The sequence below is a fragment of the Artemia sp. Qi Xiang Cuo genome, chromosome 14 (assembly GCF_049724085.1).
Source record: "Artemia sp. Qi Xiang Cuo chromosome 14, ASM4972408v1, whole genome shotgun sequence".
Classification (NCBI taxonomy): Eukaryota; Metazoa; Arthropoda; class Branchiopoda; order Anostraca; family Artemiidae; genus Artemia; species Artemia sp. Qi Xiang Cuo.
Genome location: NC_142807.1, coordinates 43,365,960 through 43,385,173, shown reverse-complemented (window position 1 = coordinate 43,385,173; position 19,214 = coordinate 43,365,960). Strand labels below are relative to the sequence as shown.

Below are 19,214 nucleotides of genomic sequence, written 5' to 3'. Positions count from 1 at the left end.
TAGTTGAACCAATATAAGATGCTTAGAAAGGATTTCTTCTGAATTTGTGAATCCGTAGCTCTAATCTTTAAGTGTCTTGTCGTCTATTTTGGCAGAGATAATTTAAGATGTGTTAGGGCATTTCGAACGACACAAATTTTATTCTCCAAAATCGAAAGACATCAATTCCAATATTATCATTATTTGGGGCACGCACTTCACTTGGTACATTCTTTCTGGAAATTAGAGTGAAGGTGGGAGCCACGAATATTTAAAGTTTTATTATGTACATATATGCTGCACTGCCAAACACCTATAGTGTGATGATTTTTAATCGAAAATAGTATTAGCTAGTATTTATTAAGGCAAGTTCTTTTCTGAAAATTTTTTAACATCACTAATTCGAATCTTAAGCGATACAAAAACTAGATTTTGTCAAAATCTTTGAAATTTCAAGGGTGGAATTAATCACGCTGTAACTGTATAACTTCAAGGTGCTAAACGTTTACAAGAATTTCAAAGCAGTTTTTGAAGAATCCGAAGACCGGACTTTTATCTTTTGCTGACCACAGTAGCTGGAGCTGTGTTTAACTAAAAGCTCTTATAACATCACTTTTAAAGAGTATTCTATAAAATAAATCTGGCACTGAAATAATTTGCAGAACTGTACTGCTTTAAACACCTCACAGGAAAGCATAAAGATTAATGAATATCAAATATTAAAGTTCCAAGCGTTTAAATTCTGATTTATAGAGATCGATATCCATAAATAGGGGTTCTCAAATCCAAATCAAAGTCGTTTGAAGGTTCTTTATTTTCTCTCCAATGCCTAAAATTTGGTTTATTGAAATTGTTCAACTGAAGTGTTAGAGTTATTTTCATCAAGTTTCACGTGAAGTTCAAGGTGTTTTAAACAAAAAATAGGCAGGGCTAGCTCTTTTTTTTTTCAGAGAAATCTGCTTTTCACGCTGCTTGTAAGATTTTTTCGTGTGAAAAATCTTTGCGATTCCTCCTGAAATACCTAAGTTTCAAATTCAAAAGAGGTCATTTGTCAGTATTTCTATATATTTTTTAAATGTGTTGGGCTGTACCTATGCAATTATTCAGGAAAGCAGAAAAATACCTTTCTATTACAGGGATCTACTTTCTACACTGCTTTTAAGGTTTTTTCGGTGAGGAAAACTTTGCAATTTCTCCTAAAATCTTTAAATTATAAACTTGAAAAGAAGTTTTAGAAGAAAAATCAGAAAAGTAACTAATTTATCACCTGATATTGAACAGTTCAGTTTTTTCTTTTTTTTTTCTTTTCTTTTTGTAGCTCAAGAAAACGCTGACCAAATGATGTAGGACAATTTTTGAAGGTTTGAAAAATTTGTGTTAAAAATGTGCTGTGACCGGTTAACAAATCTAATATTTTACATTTTGCAAATCTTGGATTATTTTTTTTTCTCTTTATATCTCTTTATCTCTTTATTTAATAAAAAATTATTAAATTATTTAGAGCCAAAATAGTAGAGGTTTGCTTTAAAAAAAAGAAGGCAAAGTATGAAGTGATTCTTTTCGTAAGAATATATCGAAGAAATGAATTATAATTGCATTCTGATTAGTCTTCCGGTCCAATTTTATACTTTTAATGTTTTGAGCTCCAATATTATATTTTGTAGACATATTTTGTAGAATTAAAATGAGTTAGAATATCCGAATTACATTATCACGAGGAGTTCTATGAACTTCTAAGGACCTTACGATGCTCTTTTAAACATATTATAGAAGCGAGTTCTAATTTGACATAATTTCGGATTCATTTCGGTTTGGCACGAAAAATTTCTCAAAAATTACTGAAAGGTTGATCAGAAAAAAAAAACTAATTTTGACGCTTTTGTTTATTTATCTTGAATCTGATTGATGCACATTTCATTTTTAGCAATATTTTTAAAATATTGTGGAATGTAAAATATATATCGAATTTCAAAACTGAATTTTGACAATTAATAAAAATTGAAGATTTTCTTATAATGTATTTATTTTCAAACGTAATTGTTTCTATTTATTACTTTGAGTTTTTATACGCCATCTCACGTCAATGGGAATAAATCACCTTGTTACCAAACAGCTTTCTTTTCAGCCTAATTTTATTTCAGTAAATTCAGTAAATTCAATTCAGTAAATTTATTTAGAAGCAATCCTGGCGATTTTGTTGTTTTAATATTATTCTTTTCTATGCTATCCTCTGTGCGTAATTTTTATTTTCTTTTCCCAAGGATATTATGATTAAGTATATTGCCACTTAACCCTAAGTCAACTTCACTTCTTCGGGCAAAGGTGCTTTTTTACTTTCTTTCTATGAATTCATTCAGCGGAGATTTCATTTCACCGACAGGGGTCAGATACCTTTCCGTAAGTTTCAAATCTAAGAACTGTAAATCAACTTTACTGGTTAGAAAAAAAGAATCTTTTCAGATGGAATAACGTTTGAAGTTCTATCTCATAAGAAATTGAACTAGACGTATCTTGGCAAACAGACGTAAAAGTCCATGACAAACAAAAAGTAACAAAATAAAATAAAGAAGTTACAAAAATACTTATTTGACTTTAAGTAAAAGGTATATCTAAATGTAAAATATAAACTCTACCGTAATTTAAAAGTGAGTAAGCGAATAGATAGTTAACCTATAGATGTGCATTTATTCTATTTTGTTTTACCAGGGATGATCGTATTGAACCATGGGTCATGAAATATAAGGATGAGACTCCTTCCAAGCGATTGTGCAATCCTCTTTTATTATGTAGGCGAAAAAGGTTATGCTTTTGCTTAAATATGAGCCACCCTCATATTTGAAATAATGAGTTCGACATTAGACTTAATAGAAAAAAAAACCTCTTTCAACTGAAAGTAGAACGAGACGCTTAAACTTTAAACAAGTAGAAATTGAAGCCATATGTACGGGGGGCTTCCACCTGCCCCAACTCCTCACTTTCTACGGAAAAGAATCATTGATATATATATATATATATATATATATATATATATATATATATGTATATATATGTATATATGTATATATATGTATATATATATGTATATGTATATATACATATATATATATATATATATATATATATATATATATATATATATATATATATATATATATATATATATATATATATATATATATATATATATATATATATATATATATAGTTTAAAATTTATATTAAAAAATATATGTAGTTTTTTTTTATTCAGCCGGTAAAAAAAAGTGAAGATATTTTAATAGCAACATCATCTGCACTTCCCCTCCCTCCCAAGTATTTTGGCTTGTTATGCCTCTGACTTTAGTGCATTTATTCCTGAAGCACTGAAATAAGAAGCAACCATAGTGTAAAGAAAATGGGCTTTTAAGCCCAGGGGTTAAAGAGCAGATACTTTAAATTTAGAGTGGTGATGTCGTCTGCTGAAATTATGAAATATTTGCAATTTTACTCTATAGCTTTTTGTTTTGTTTTTTTTACATTTAATTTGTCTTTTATTGCATTTTTTCAGGAGTTGCCTCCAAGCCCCCTCTCTTCTTTCCTTAATTTTGGAGACATAGAAATAAGTTTCTGTGCAATTGTCTGCCTTGATCCCTTCGTCTTCTATAGAAATTCGTTGAGTTTCCAGCACCTACATTTTTCTAATAAGATCTTGTTTCTCTTCTTGTTTTATGTTAAGGATACATTTTGTCACTATTATAAATAATTATGCCATTTAGGAGATTTTTTTTCATAAATATCGTCAAAAGATTTACGTCATACACTGTCCCTGTATAGCATAAAAACAGATAGGAATTGACTCATTTACGTCCAAATGGTTAGTACCATATACTTTCTTCGAGTCCACCCCCTTCTTCATGGTACTATTTCCGTCCCATAATATTATTTAAGAGTAGCAATAAATATTCTTTATTCGGATTTTATGCCTTCGTTTATCCCTCAGCTACACGGGCAACATATGTCAGAAGAAGCTAGTTTTTGTTGGAAAAACAAGGAGTTAAACGCATTTCACGCTGACTTAAGACAAAGGAGACACAGTAGAATTGAAAATCGATATATGGAAATGAAGGCAAAGTCGGAATAACAGAGTAAAAAAGAAAGTGAGCGTGGCACCATAATTAATTATTTTCGTCTGATTTAATAATGGAGCTCTGAGGCTAAAGAGGAGGATCAAGACAGGGCAATAGTAGTACAGACGTGGAGGATTATATTGCAGATAATGAAAGAGTCATTGCTAGAATGTAATCTATTCCTGAAAGATAAACTATTTTTTAAAATTTTCTTGAGTTTTTGGTAGACCATTGAGTGTCTAGAGGAAGTGTGGATTTTCTAAATTTATTTCGAAAGAAGTTTTACCCATATATTTGAATGCTTTGAACGCCCCAATGTTGGCCTGGAGATAGGGATATCTGAGGATAATTTATACCTTAGGAAAAACAAAGTTGAATGCTTGCTGGGGGGATGGGGAGATGAAAGTATTATAGACTTTTTTCAGATGAGACAAATCATTAATTCTGAAGTGGTAGAAACAGTTTTTAACAAAAGCTTGAAAATACGACTGGCAATAGGAAATCTGTTTTGAGCAGTCCATTGAAAACCAAATACATAACTAGATAACTAGATACTACAGATAACTAGATAACTAGATAACAGATAACTAGAATTCACTGTGACCTAAAATGTATGTCATTGAACGAAAAAAAAGAACAAAAACATAGGTTTCTGAGCTCCTCAGCCTATCTTTCTCAGCTTGTTATCTTCTTAATTCGCGTTGGCAAGAAAAATTCAATTTTTTCCTTATTTCATTCGTCACATTCATTGATGTTTCAGCTCTGAGCAGCTAAAATGTCGCTTTATTTGAAAATGTCTTTCACTAATCAGAATCTATCGATTTTTTAAAATACCTGTTACTTGAATAAAATAAGCCAACAGAACTTACGAATAGAACGGTTTCTAAGAATGAATACAGGAGATTCCAAAATAAAACATTATATAGCCTATGAATCGACCATTGTCGACCATTGACCAGAGTAGGTCAGTGTATAGTTGAGTCCTGTTTGACCTCACTTTTTGTTGTGCAATATTATTTGGGTTATTCTACTATTTTTGTATTATATCTAGAGTAGAACAGCTAGAAAGTGCTCAAAATTACATATACCATATTCAATCTAAAAGTAAGGATAACGAAAAAAAATAGTGGCACGCTGCCGTTGAGGCGCCAGCCTTGGGCTGAAGCACCTCGTTACTCCGAGAATTTTTAGTGGATCACCTGCAAAAAAAAAGAGACTCAGCTTTGGGCTCGTTTTTTTTTCACCCAGATTGAAAATGTTTGGAGAGCAAGCTTTTAGTTTTGCAATAAGGTATTTGATTGTTATCTAAGGTGGTGTCTAAGGATACCCCTTAAAATGAATTTCTTCATTCTGATACCCCCAGAAAAGAATGTTTTGGCTAAGCAGTAAGCACGCATGGACCGGGTTTTTCCTTTCTTGGTCTGAATTGAATGCACGGCCTTTTAATGCCTCTTTGTGGAAATCAAAAGGGGCAAGATCAAGACTAAGTAGGATAGGCCATTACAATATTTTTGAGCTTCCGGAACTTCTTAGAAACCTAAGCAGCAATTTATGGAAGGGCATTGTTATCGAACAACACAACAGCTTTCGACAGTACTCTTCACCTCATGCTCCGAATCATAGAATTTAGCTTTTCAGCAAACATCTCACTATGGCGTGCACTGTTTACTGTTGTTCCTTTCCCGTGATAACGTTCCAGTGTTCGGTCTTTTTTGTTCCGAAAATGACAAATATTAGTTTCTCTATGGATGGCTGGGTTTTGAATTTTTCTTTCTGGAAGATAGTGGATGTTTCTCTTCTAGTTTGTGCCTTTTACTCTCTGGCTTGTAATAGTAAATCCAGTTCTTCCGATGTGTTTCTGATTCATGTCCAAGCTTATTCGTATATGCAACGCTGTGATTTTTATTGTGACCCATCTTGCGCAAGCTTCATGAAATCCAAGTCTATTGTAGAAGATTCCACAGCAGAACCATGACTAAGAGCAAACTGGATTCGAGCAAACATCGACAGTTATTCGTCTCTCTAACAAAACTATTTCAACTGCACGCTCATTGTTGTCTATGTTGTCACCGAAGATGGTCCAGCTCCTTCTTCATGCGTCATACTCGGCGACCACTTTTGAATATGTCGGTTTATTCTTAGACTCTCATAAGCTTTGCCGAGTTTTGTTACTGCATACCACTATCTCGGGCCTTCGGCTGTTGCAAATGTAGCCTGATGTTGCGGAAGCTGGTTTCGCTTGCTACTGTCGGCAGCTCACATCCTCGGCCGTCGAAAGATTGTTATCAAACTCGCTATGTGTGTTTCTAGCTCGATTAGCTTAGTTTTAAGTTTACATCAAAGGTGTGCACACACGCTTGATTTTATATACAGATATATACTAGCAAAAGAACTGTCTTCGCCGGCTTTTGGTTGCCTCCCTCAAGTTGTTCGATCGTTCGACTTTCGTTTGTTTTTTCTTTGTTACATTTTAATCCAACATCGTCAATACTTACTCCGCTACGATAGACAGTGAGAGGGAGATAATTAATATATAGATGGTAAATTTCTCAAAAATGATTGACAGATTGTGGGATTTCATTTGAGAGAAGATTCAGCAGGACAAGATAAAAAGTTCGTTCTCAAGTTTTCACTCATTGATCTGTTTGTTTTTCTACTTTAAAATAGAAACTTTGCAAAGTTTTCAAACATTTGAAAAGGGAACTAAGAGGTGTGTAAGCCTGAAATAGAATTCAAACAATCTTTGACAGAAATAAGCAGTTTAGTTTATTGATTTTTATTCTATAAATGTTTAAACCACTTAATGATGGAAACTGTCTATGACCTTCTAACTTGTAGCGTAAATAAGGTTTTCGGTTGCCACCAAGTTTAAGTGTTCCAAAGCTGGCTATCAAGGTCCAGGGGCGTAACTCCAACATTTTTTATTGGGGGGGGGGGGTCTGGAGGGTTCCATATCCGGATAGTCAATGGGAATGGGCTATATAATATTTTTTTCTCCAAATTATTGAGGGGGTACCTGCCCCCATCCCCCTAAACGACGCCCCTGTCAAGGTCCCTCTATTCGTGTCTTTGGGATATTTTTTTCTCCAGTACATAAATGTATTCTCTATGAATTTGTTCGTCTTTTTTTTTTTAATTTATAGTTTCTTCATAAGATCGTGCCTAAAGTAAACTAAAATTAGGTTCCTCCTAAACTATCATTTTTATAGAAAAAATGTCGAGGTGGTATTCCTTGTGATAATATGTTAAGTTTAGTCAATACCCTTTTCTGTCCACCCTCTTCTTTTTCACGATTGCCTCTCATCTCGTAGGTATTTTGTACGTTTTCTCGAAAACAATGGCTCAAAAGTGATAATAAACAATCATATAGTAATGCAAACGCATAATATTCTAAACATATGGTAATGTCAATGTAGCTAGATTTTTTGTTTAATAACAGATTTTTTTTTTTTTTTTATTCATTTCGAAGTTCTTTGTTGTGATAATCTCGACCATGAGGACAGAAGATCCGTTGGTCAGAACTCTAGCTGTTTTGGAAGAAGCTCGAAACTATCCCTAATCTTTTCAATTTTCAATCGGATAACATCGGTTATTTCTTAGAAAAGGGGATACTTTCTGGAGCATTTTCTTTTCTTAAAATTCATAGAATACTGCTAGTGAATGGTGCTTCAGCTATTCCAAAACACTATTCTTATTCTATTTTCTTATAACACTTGTATAGCTCCATATATTCATCGCTCTCATTCTAAATGGCGTGATTTCGTGTTGATGGCGAAACTTAGTCGCGAAATTTGGCGAAATCTCCCCTTTGTTCTTTTTCTATCTCTATGTGGCTATGCTATTCAAGAAACTTCTTTTAAAAACCAGAATAAAACACAGCAATGTTAAAAGTGAATAAAAGAATACGATACATTTAGAGTGATATTAAACGTCCTAATCAGAGCTGATGATACCGGTCTAGAGTTAGACGAACAAGAGGGCAAGCACCCTGACCCAAAAAGTTTAAACTTGTAAAAAGGTCCAAGCAATCAACATACAAACTTTTTGTGTCAGAAGATATCCCCTCCCCCCTCCCCCTCCCTTCATTCTTTGTCTTCCTGTCTGAGTCAGGTTTAATCAAATCCCTTGAGGGACTTCGATTCCCCCTTGAGGTCCCTTGAGGGACTCCCACTTCCAAGTCAATTGAAGGACTTCGGGACAGTGATACAAAATATTTCGATGTTGACATTCTAATGTAATTTAAATGCCTCTTTTATAACGTCAACAAACCCAAAATTATTGAGACATCCAGGAAGGAATAGAATTATATATTAAACTTTCAGTCTACATTCATTAGCTCTTTTTAGTAATCTTGGTTATTATGATGTTTTCTTCCGTTTTTGTTGATATGATGACAAATAAAAACACACATCTCGAAACAAAAACTTTTATGAGTAAAATGCAAATGACGGTCTGGTGTATAAAGCGTTCAAGTGGTGTTAGCTCTTCTCCTGGTTGTAGTAATTTCTGTTCGTCTTAAGTTTGACTCGATTATTTTCATTGTAATTTCTGTTAATTTTGTGTCTCATTTATTCATTAATTTCTCTACGTTTTAAGCTTGAATTCTGATTTTACTTTATTTCTGCTCGTCTTTGGTTTAATTTGGCTCTTTACTTTTCTTTTGAAAACTTCTTAGGGGAAAAAGTTCGTTTAAATTAATGAACCTAATGGGGAGGGGATAACATATTTTTAAAGCCTGAGATTCATTCCTTAGATTGTGCATAAGCATTTGGATAGTGCATACGAATGAAAACGAAACAAATTCAGATTTAAGTTCATGAGAGGGAAAACCATGAAGATAGACATCCTAAAAATAGACATAGAGAAAACAGTCATTATTTGTAGTATTGGGGTCTCAAAAGTTGAATGGAATTGATATTAGGCAGCTCATCATTACAGATGTCATATTTTGACATTTGCAGGAACACCATTTATATCTTAGCCGCTCATGCACGCGACATAATGCAAAAACCATTCGGTTCTGGGGCAATAGCAACATTTTAAGCGCTACATTTTTGTCACTTAGACTGGAAATCGTATGGTAAAAATAAATGAAAACTAGAAGACAGATAGCTCTCCATACTTTTCAGTGTAAATCAAGGATATATTGTGACAGTTAAATAGGACCTCTTCTAATTTATTATTTTCCTCTCAAGCACACGTGTATAAAAATAAATTAGCGGAACTGGCTTTGCAATGGACGTAGCCCAGTGAAGTGCGTATCCCCTTTAATGCAACTGAGGCAGTGGCGCTTATTCACGAAAATGTTGGGGGGTGGAAATTTTTTTTAATCTACGGGGTAATTTGTTTGTTTTTAGCTTCGATGTGTTCCAATAAAAATGTCAAAAAAGGGTATTTTTCAATGAAAATATCAAAAAAAGTTTTTCTCAAATCTAGGATAATCACTCTTTATTGACTGCAAGATATCCCTTGCAACCCCTCCCTTGCTGTTCTTCCATAAGAACTAGGACCCCGACTTCGAATTTGCCTCTGGTGAAGGAATTCTCGCATTGGGTGATTAAGTTGCTTCGGATTCCTTCATAATTCAATTAGCCGGTTTCCAGGTCCTAATTACTAGAATATTTAAGCGTCCTAGAGCCTCAAGGACGGATAATTAGAAATGTGAATGGGTCCATATGAGTTTATAGGCATTAATAGAGGGAGGGGAGGGTGACTTTGGGTTTGCTTTGTGTTTAGACCTTTAGATCTAAAAATGAACATTTCATTTATTATTTTTCTTTTACATTTAAGTATGTCACATTTTTAGATTATTACACACACACACACACACACACACACACACACACACATATATACACATATATATATATATATATATATATATATATATATATATATATATATATATATATATATATATATATATATATATATATATATATATATATATATATATATATATATATATATATATATATATATACATATATATATATATATATATATATATATATATATATATATATATATATATATAGTATATATATATATGTATATACATATATATATATATATATATATATATATATATATATATATATATATATATATATATATATATATATATATATATATATATATATATATATATATATATATATATATATATATATAAATGTGCACATGTGAAATGTGCCATTTCACTCCTTCATTGTTGATGTGTTTTCTGAGAAATTCCCAAGTTACGAAATTATAAAATTGCATAATTATAATTAAAAGAAGAATTCATTAAACTTACTTTAACGAAAATTCCGAAAATAATCGTTTCTTAGCTTCGTGGGCACCAGAAAATCTTAAAAAAAATTATGTAAGATTATCTATATTCTCATGCATTTCCCTTGTTTTTCATCCATTTTCATAGATATTTGTTTATACAAATCGTGAGTAATAGGTTCAGCCATTACACAATTTACTAAGGGCCTACTTTTGCCTTTGGAAGGATGAGCAACTTGACCCTAGTAGCCTGACTCGGAGTTACGTGTAGAACGAAACATTTTAAACAAGGTTGATCTTAGTTCACTTATTTTCCGTGTTCTTAGAAATTAAGGTTAGGCTATACATATGTTCCATGAGTTAAAGGCTTATGCCAATTACATTTTATTTTCCTGGCAACAGATAGTAAATCACTGAGTGATTAATATCGCTTTGCCAAATTTGCAGAATAATTACTACTAGCATTCAATCGACTATAGAGCATGAATTAAAGTCAATATTCTGCATTCATCATATATTCCTTTTTTTCAGTTACGATCAGCGTTGCCAACGCAGTACAATTGTACCGTTTTTGGTACAATCTAGAGGTCAAGGCACAGTGCAGTACATTTGGAAATGTTTTGGTACAATCCGGTTTCCCGGTACATTTAGGTTTTACTTGCTTCTTTTGACTCAAATATCTGTTCCAAGTTTTAAATTATTGAAAATTGTTTTATTGTTATGACAAATTTTTAACCTATTGTTCCGATGGTACAAATTACTTTTTGTGGTACAATTTTAATCGGAAAAACTGGTACGGTTTATTTCAAAGCGTTGGCAACACTGGTTACGACATTGTTTGTCTATCAATACCTTCAGTTCCACTCGAGGACTTTATTAGATGGATGTTGGATAAATTAATTTAATGATAAGGCCTGAAAGAATAAGAAAGAAATATCAAACAGTTCAGGGAGACGAACTGTAAATAGGGAGAGATGCTTGCTAATAGTAACCAAACAAATAAGGAGTTTATATATAAAAAAAAACTATATACATAAACGAATGGACTTTTTATATTGTAAATACATAAAATGTGTATCGTTTAAAGCAAAAGTTATAAGCCCGAGAAAATTTGCCTGCTTTTCTATAAAGGGAGAAAGTAGAATGGGAAGTGATCGGGATGAAAATTGACCATTAAATTCAATATATTAAAGAACTTTTTTGCATGGGTTTCAAGCCCCTTCGACAAAAACGAGAAATCTTGTATTTTTTGTTCAAGAAGGACAGTTATGGATACAAGTTTGTTTGATTTTTTATCGATTTTTAATGCATTATCTACATTTAATGCACTCATCATCATTGCACATCATCATCATCATTAATTCATTATACCATCATCTACATTTAATGCACTCATAAATCCCTTCGGATTCTGTATAGCCCAATGAACCTTTGGCATAAAGAGTAGGGATGGGATAAGGAAGAGGAGACCCCCTCATACACGGGATAATTTATACTCCTTTGAAGTTTAGATACTTACATGTTATCCCGACAACACTCAAGAAATGAAGTTAGCTTAATCATAATGAAATATCCTACAATATGATGAAAATATAATACTTTAGTAACAAAATTATGGAAACTACAACAAAGAATTATGCAAAGCAGGCCGCCCAGAACGCATTATATTAAATACCTAACCTGACATAACCTAGCCAAAATACGAACTCTATATATTAAATATTTAATTAAAATATAGCTACAACGTAGTTTATTTCAGTGAACCTAAGCTAATTGTATACCAATACAGAAGGGCAAACCGGTTTTTAGCTGATTCAATTGAGAAAAATTCTAGAGTGTTGTCGGTCTAACACGTAAGTACCTAAGTTTTAATGTTGCTCCTTACTGTCAGTTTAAAAACTTACCTTTTTATTTAGTTTCTTATTGTTTTTCAAATAATGCCTGGAAATCAGCCTCCCCCAACCATGGAAAATTCTTCCCTCCCTTCACGAAGATTTCTCCGCGGAAAGTTTCCCCCGCTTAAAATCTCCCTCACCCGGAAAATTCCATATTCGCTGGAAATTCCACCTAGGAAATTTCTAGCGCCAAGCCGCCTGAGGCCAAAACAGCTACGCACGCTCCTACTCCATCCCAATCAACCCAAAGCCTCCCGCTTTTCACCCCCAGGAATTTCCCATTTCCCTTAAATGTTTCCTTACAACTTCCCTTCACCCCAACCAAGGAAGACCTACTTTCCGTTCAGCCCTAGACGCTTGGCCGAGAAGGACAATTTTTGGCAATCTGTCATTCTTCATCCGCAAACCCTGCCCTAGCCGTCTCAACCTTTGTCTCATTATAGGCCTTGAAGGCAGGATTGAACCACAGTTTTCGCACGGCCTTCTGTTTGAAATACGGTCAGTCAGGTGGGCACCCAAAACAATCCGAACACAATTTCTCTGGAAAACATCTAGCAAATCTGCCTCCTTTTTTCCGAGCACCCATGGATCAGAACCACATTTGACCACTGTCATCATTAAAGCTTCCAATGTTCTAATCTAATATTCTAATTCAACTTTATTTAAAAAAAAGACTCGTTTTTCATTTAATTTCTAATCGTTTTCAAATCATGCTGGAAATCTTCCCTCCATGGAAACTTTTTCATTAACCCCCCCCCCCCAATGGAAAGTTTCTCCCGCGAAAAATTCCCCTGTGAAGAATTTCTACTGCGAAAAATTCCCCCACAGAGAATTTCTCCCGCGAAAAATCACCTCCAACAAAAAATCTCCCAGAGAATTCTAACCCCTTTGAAAGTTTCCCCCCGGAAAGTTCACCCAGAACCTCTTCACATATCAAATTAAGTCGGCAAAGAGAAAGTAAGACAAATAAAAACGTTCTTTCCATAGGAATTCTGACAAATTCCACCGTGTTAAATTATCCCTTGAAGATTTTACCCCGGAAACTTCCTCCCTTGGAACATCCACCCCGGGAATAATCCCCCACCCCGCAGAAGAGTCCTCCTTCCCAAAAATGTCTGTTTACTTCCCTATAACAAAAACTATATGTAAATAATAGGAAAACTTCATAAATTACATCCTTTTCCCCTGGGGCTGGAACGGGGGGGGGTCATGTCGTCCCCAAAGGCATGGTTATTTTACCTTTTAACTATAATGAAGAAAATGGGTATCTCAAAATTTTGATCGAATCACTTTGGGAACAGAAGGAAACGGAACTAAAACTTTTAATTTCCGTTTGGATGAGCCCTCTCCCGATTCTAGGATCACCGGTTCGATACAGTCACACTGGCAAAAAAAAAAATAGAAATACACACGCATTTTTCTTCTGGCAAAGAAATAAAAATTTCCATACTTTTGCAGATTGGACCTTAAAACATCAACAGTAGGGTTCTCTGATATCCTGGATATGATGGTGTAATTATCCTTAGGAATCCTTGCCTTTTCGGGGGTGTTTTTTTCCTTTTTGAAAATCGCGAAAATTTTCTCAGGCTCGTAGCTTTTGATGGATAACATTAAACTTAATGAATTTTATATATTTGATGTGTCTTTTTTTTATTGATTTTTCTTAATTTTGGTTACTGTTGGGCCAATATCCTATCACGAACTGTTTGATTATATTTTTCGTGTTATTTTGTTTAAAGTTTGCGATTTCCCCGGTAAACGACAGAAAAGGATTAACTTATTACCAAATAGCCCAGCGTGTCTATTTGAAAAATTGGGACAAAACATTCGTACTGTTTTTCATATTTTTCTTTTGTATTTAAGGAAAAATCTCATCTTTGGATTGATTAAAAGAAAAGATAGATGCATTCTTAGATTTCTGTTAAAGTAAATCTTTGAGAACGAAAGCGAAATCCTCTAATTCGGTATGCTAAATATGACATGAATTGAAACGACCCAATACTGAAACTGTTAATTCGGATCATACCATTGATGTTTCAATACTTCCAGAACTTTTTTTAAGGCATCTGTGAATGACATTGAATAATAACCTTTTGTAACATTACGTTTTTTTGCATCTGTGGCCTAATGTCTTTCGTATATACTCAGAATAAAAAACAATATTTCTTAGGATTTATGTATGGGCGTGATTGTAAATGTATATATTAAGCAAGTGGTAATTTAGCAAATGAATCTTATTTTTTATTGATTTTTGAAGATGAGAAAGAAGATCTGTAGCGTGTAATATTGTGACATCTCTTAGTCAATTAGGATGCTATTTGTAGTTTAGTAATCAGGCCACAGCCCTCGGCTGGTTTTTAATAAATTTTTAATTTGATATCTGCTTGATCCCCCCCCACATCCTTCCTGAAAAATTTTTCTCGATACCCAAAGCCATCCCTGAGATCTTGCAGATATTTTGAAAATTATGGTGCACGTAGAATGTTTTGATTTGCTCCCATAAGCCATCTATTTATAGATTATACCCTTGAGAAGCTGTTGGTATCTTGGTCTAAATTATCCTTAAGAGCTCCTTGTTGATTGAACAGCAAAGACCAAACATGGCCATCTTTTTTAGTAAAACCTATCAAATGGCACACTTATTAGACTTTTTGACCAATAGGAAAAAAATATCTATATCAAGATTTTGATTCAAAATCCTGGGTTTATCGCGGGGGGGGGGGCTTGGGAGGGTGGCCGGTTTTCCTCCAGTCACTTTCGGCCCTAAAGAAGACGTAAAAAGTGTTTATATCCAATCAAATGAGTCACCTCCAAAGTTTTTATGATAACCCCTCCCATAGAAAGTGGCCTGGAAAAATAATTATCTTGGCTTTTGGGGGAGCCGATTTTTGTTCTATTTTTTTCTTTCTTGTTAGGGCCACCTTAGCCCAAAAACTTAAGGATATAAGTTTCAAGCCGATTAGGGAAACATTTTTGGTTCTTTCTTGGGTCCCATTTTTTAAAGGGGGGAGGACTCTGCCCTGGAACATTTTTCTGCAAATTAGCCTCCTCTTGACCCAAGGAATTACGGCTGTAAATTGATCAGGGACACACAGTTTTTGGCCTATTTCAGATTCCTGACCCCCTGCCCCACCCTCCGATCTTCTGATGCTAGTGAACAACCCCTGAAAATTTTGAGAAATTCGCATACCCAACATCAAACAAGCCTCCCTTTTTCCATTATAAAGCCCGTGCCGATTGGCAATTAGTCCACGGGCTCTATGGGTCATGCCATACTTGGTGCTATATTTATTGGATCTTTCGACTATTTTGAGCAGAATGATTGTCTCAAAATTTTATCAGATGTCATTAGGGACTAGGTTGAATTTCTTCAATAAATTCTGGCTCTTAAAAAGATTTTTAAATGGATTAATTGGGGTCTCGTTCAATTTCTAATTGAACGAGACCTCTCCGAAGTTTCTAGACGACCCCTTCGTTACCAAGTGGACAAAAAATAATACATAGAAGGCATACAACTCTTTGCTTTATGCAGCGATAGAGCTTTTCCTCTGAAATCGGTACTTAAGCATTTTTCCGATGTATCAAACATTCTATATGCTCCCTACTATACAAATCAAAGTAATTTGGCTGAAGAGTGACACATTCCAATGGATTTACGCTTGACCATAGACGTATTTCGCCATATTTCATTCCTTCATCATTCCGCTCTCATCCATTTTTGTCTTCAACGTAGTACATGCCTAATCCGCACGATAAATCTTTTCAATTGCCTCTTAAAAGTCAGTTTTGCCCACTTCTAGGTCTTCCCACTTACTCTCAAATGCTGCTAACACTCCAAAGACCTTCGGTTTAATATTTTCCTTCATTTGATGATTCTTTTCTTTTTCGATTCGTTTGTTTTCGAGCAGAATGAAGAGATTATCCTTTACTACCTATGGAATCCCTTTAAAAGAATAGTTGATAAGGTTTTGTATGATCAAGCTTCCAGCAATAAGTTCAACCTATTAAAGAGCCAACCACAGCCCCATAGTAACGGAAAATTAAAAAAACATATTTTAAATTAATTTTTATATGAAAAATTTTGACGTTCTTTCAAAACTGTTAACTATTACCCATGTTAAGCTTAAAAGTTAAAAATAATGACGAAAACAAAATTATGGGAATTTCTGAGAAAGGCTTAAAAACTCTTCAAATCGGTTGCGGGCTGAAATAAAGAGTCCCCTATTGAAATTACCGTGGTTGTAGACCCTTGATAGGAAGTTTTTGCCTCCCTCCCATCTAACAAATTAAATACACTAATATTTCACCTTAAGTGGCACTGATATGTCCTTTCCCCATTTTTTTTAGATGTGCTACCGAGGCATTGGTGATCTTATAGAGTTGTTTAAATGCCTATATCTACGTAGCCTACTTTCTTTAAATCCATCGTGATAGAATCAAAGTACATCAAACACAGCAAGGAACAGGAATAAACACTGGAACGAACACTTGAACGACCACAGGAACAAACGCTGGAACGAACACTTGAACGACCACAGGAACAAACACTGGAACGAGCACTTGAACGACCACAGGAACAAACACTGGAACGAACAATTGAACGACCCCAGGAACAAACACTGGAACGAACACTGGAACGACCACAGGAAAAAACACTAGAACGAACACTTGAACGACCAGAGGAACAAACACTGGAACGAAAACTTGAACGACCACAGGAACAAACACTGGAACGACCACAGGAGCAAAACACTGGAACGAACACTTGAACGACCACAGGAACAAACACTGGAACGAACACTTGAAGACCCCAGGAACAAACACTGGAGCGAACACTTGAAAAACCACAGGAACAAACACTGGAACGAACACTTGAACGACCCCAGGAACAAACACTAGAACGAACACTTGAACGACCACAGGAACAAACACTGGAACGAACACTTGAACGACCACAGGAACAAACACTGGAGCGAACACTTGAACGACCACTGGAACAAACACTGGAACGAACACTTGAATGACCCCAGGAACAAACACTGGAACGAACACTTGAACGACCACAGGAAAAAACACTGGAACGAACACTTCAACGACCACAGGAACAAACACTGGAGCGAACACTTGAACGACCACAGGAACGAACACTTGAACGAACACTTGAACGACCCCAGGAACAAACACTAGAACGAACACTTGAACGACCACAGGAAAAAACACTGGAACGAACACTTCAACGACCACAGGAACAAACACTGGAGCGAACACTTGAACGACCACTGGAACGAACACTTGAACGACCCCAGGAACAAACACTGGAACGAACACTTGAACGAGCACAGGAGCAAACACTGGAACGACCACAGGAACAGACAGAAACTCAAAGTCTTAATTTTTTTCCTGCGTCCTAGTAATGAATAATATCTTCAAAAAAAGTGTTCTACTCTTTACTAACTTCTGGATAAGATAATGTGGAGGGATTTTTCGAGTTTTGAACGACCCCAGGAACAAACACTGGAACGAACACTTGAACGAGCACAGGAGCAAACACTGGAACGACCACAGGAACAGACAGAAACTCAAAGTCTTCATTTTTTTCCTGCGTCCTAGTAATGAATAATATCTTCAAAAAAAGTGTTCTACTCTTTACTAACTTCTGGATAAGATAATGTGGAGGGATTTTTCGAGTTTTGATACATTTAATTTGATTAATTGTCAAACCACAGGATTTTTTGCAAGGGAATTAGACACGAGAACTTTAACTAGTGGTGAAACTCAAGCAGTCTAGACCATAATTTAGACAAGGGACTCTCGTCTTTCGTTTGCTTCAGGGCTCCGGTCTAATGTTAGTAAGTGGAAGGAAAAAATTACCTATAGCGATAATTTATCTCTGTTTAGTCTCCAGCTTATATTCAAGGCCTTCAGATGTTGCCGATTTCAGTTTTTTTTTTCGGATCAAGAACAATCTCGTCTTTGTTGAATACACCTACATTATTTGGGACACTAGTAATCAAGTCTCTATCATATGTATTGCATTTTAAAGCCAAACTATAAAGGTTTTCGAGGTTCCTTCCCTTGATCAAGAACTTGTAGTACATATCCAGGTTGTAGTCTTATTAGACAGTCTGCCTCTTCGATGTCTTATTCTGGTGTTTCTTCTTTGAAAAAGGATGAACGGTAACACCCTTGTTTATTTCGCATTTGTTTTTTGAATTTTTCATGGTTCGTTTTGCCAATGAAGCATGACAACAACATAAATTGTCTTCTTTGAGCTCATGATCACTGGTTGTTTTTATATCGCAATTGATTTTCAGTCAAGCAGCATCAGCCAAATAGATTGTCTCTTTCAACTTCGTAAACATCACTTGTGATCTTAATAATGTCCTCGCAAGCAGCAAAGTAATCATCGTACTTTTCAAGACTATAAAAGAGCTGTGCTTTCAGCTCCTTAAATCTCAGTGTTGTGCAGATAACCCTTGCAGAGCTGCTAAATATTTGAAAAACTTGATGACCCGGTAAGCACAGTAGGTATTTTAAAAGGTAAAATTCTCTCCACCTTAATATCTATCAATAAAAGTGAGTGCTTCTTGGAAGAGTTTTATACCAAACAGGCAATATTGCACCCTAATTCTCGATTTTCGTTGGGAAACCGTTAAAATTATGTTTGAAATTCTAAGGCTTTTTCATAGTCTCCATTCTGGCCATGCTCTTTGAATTTTCTATACAAAGTACGTAAAGACAACAATTGTTTGATGCCCAAGAGTTCGACATGCAAACCTTGGTGACCAGAGGGAGATGGCGTCAGACTATATTTGCTGGAGCCAAAGATCTGAGCCTGTCATCCTTAGATGTTTAGTCAATCGAATTAGAACTTAGTAAATCGAATAAGTATGTACATGTATTTGTGCCCGATGACGATTTCCAAAGCAGGTGTTTGCTTTTGAGGTTCCGTGCCTCAAAT

At 34.8% G+C, this 19,214-nt stretch overlaps 1 protein-coding gene across 3 annotated transcripts in view; it reads left to right on the top strand.

Moving 5' to 3' along the window:
- LOC148944499 (uncharacterized) overlaps positions 1-19,214 on the top strand; it is a 457,232-nt gene that overhangs the window by 414,573 nt on the left and 23,445 nt on the right. The window contains exon 1 of one of the 3 annotated variants that reach the window (XM_089100630.1): positions 10,890-10,999. The exons of the other annotated variants lie outside the window; for them this stretch is intronic. The gene's annotated coding sequence lies outside the window, so the exon portion shown is untranslated. Of the gene's footprint in view, positions 1-10,889; positions 11,000-19,214 lie in introns of those variants that run through there. 3 annotated transcript variants of the gene reach the window in all.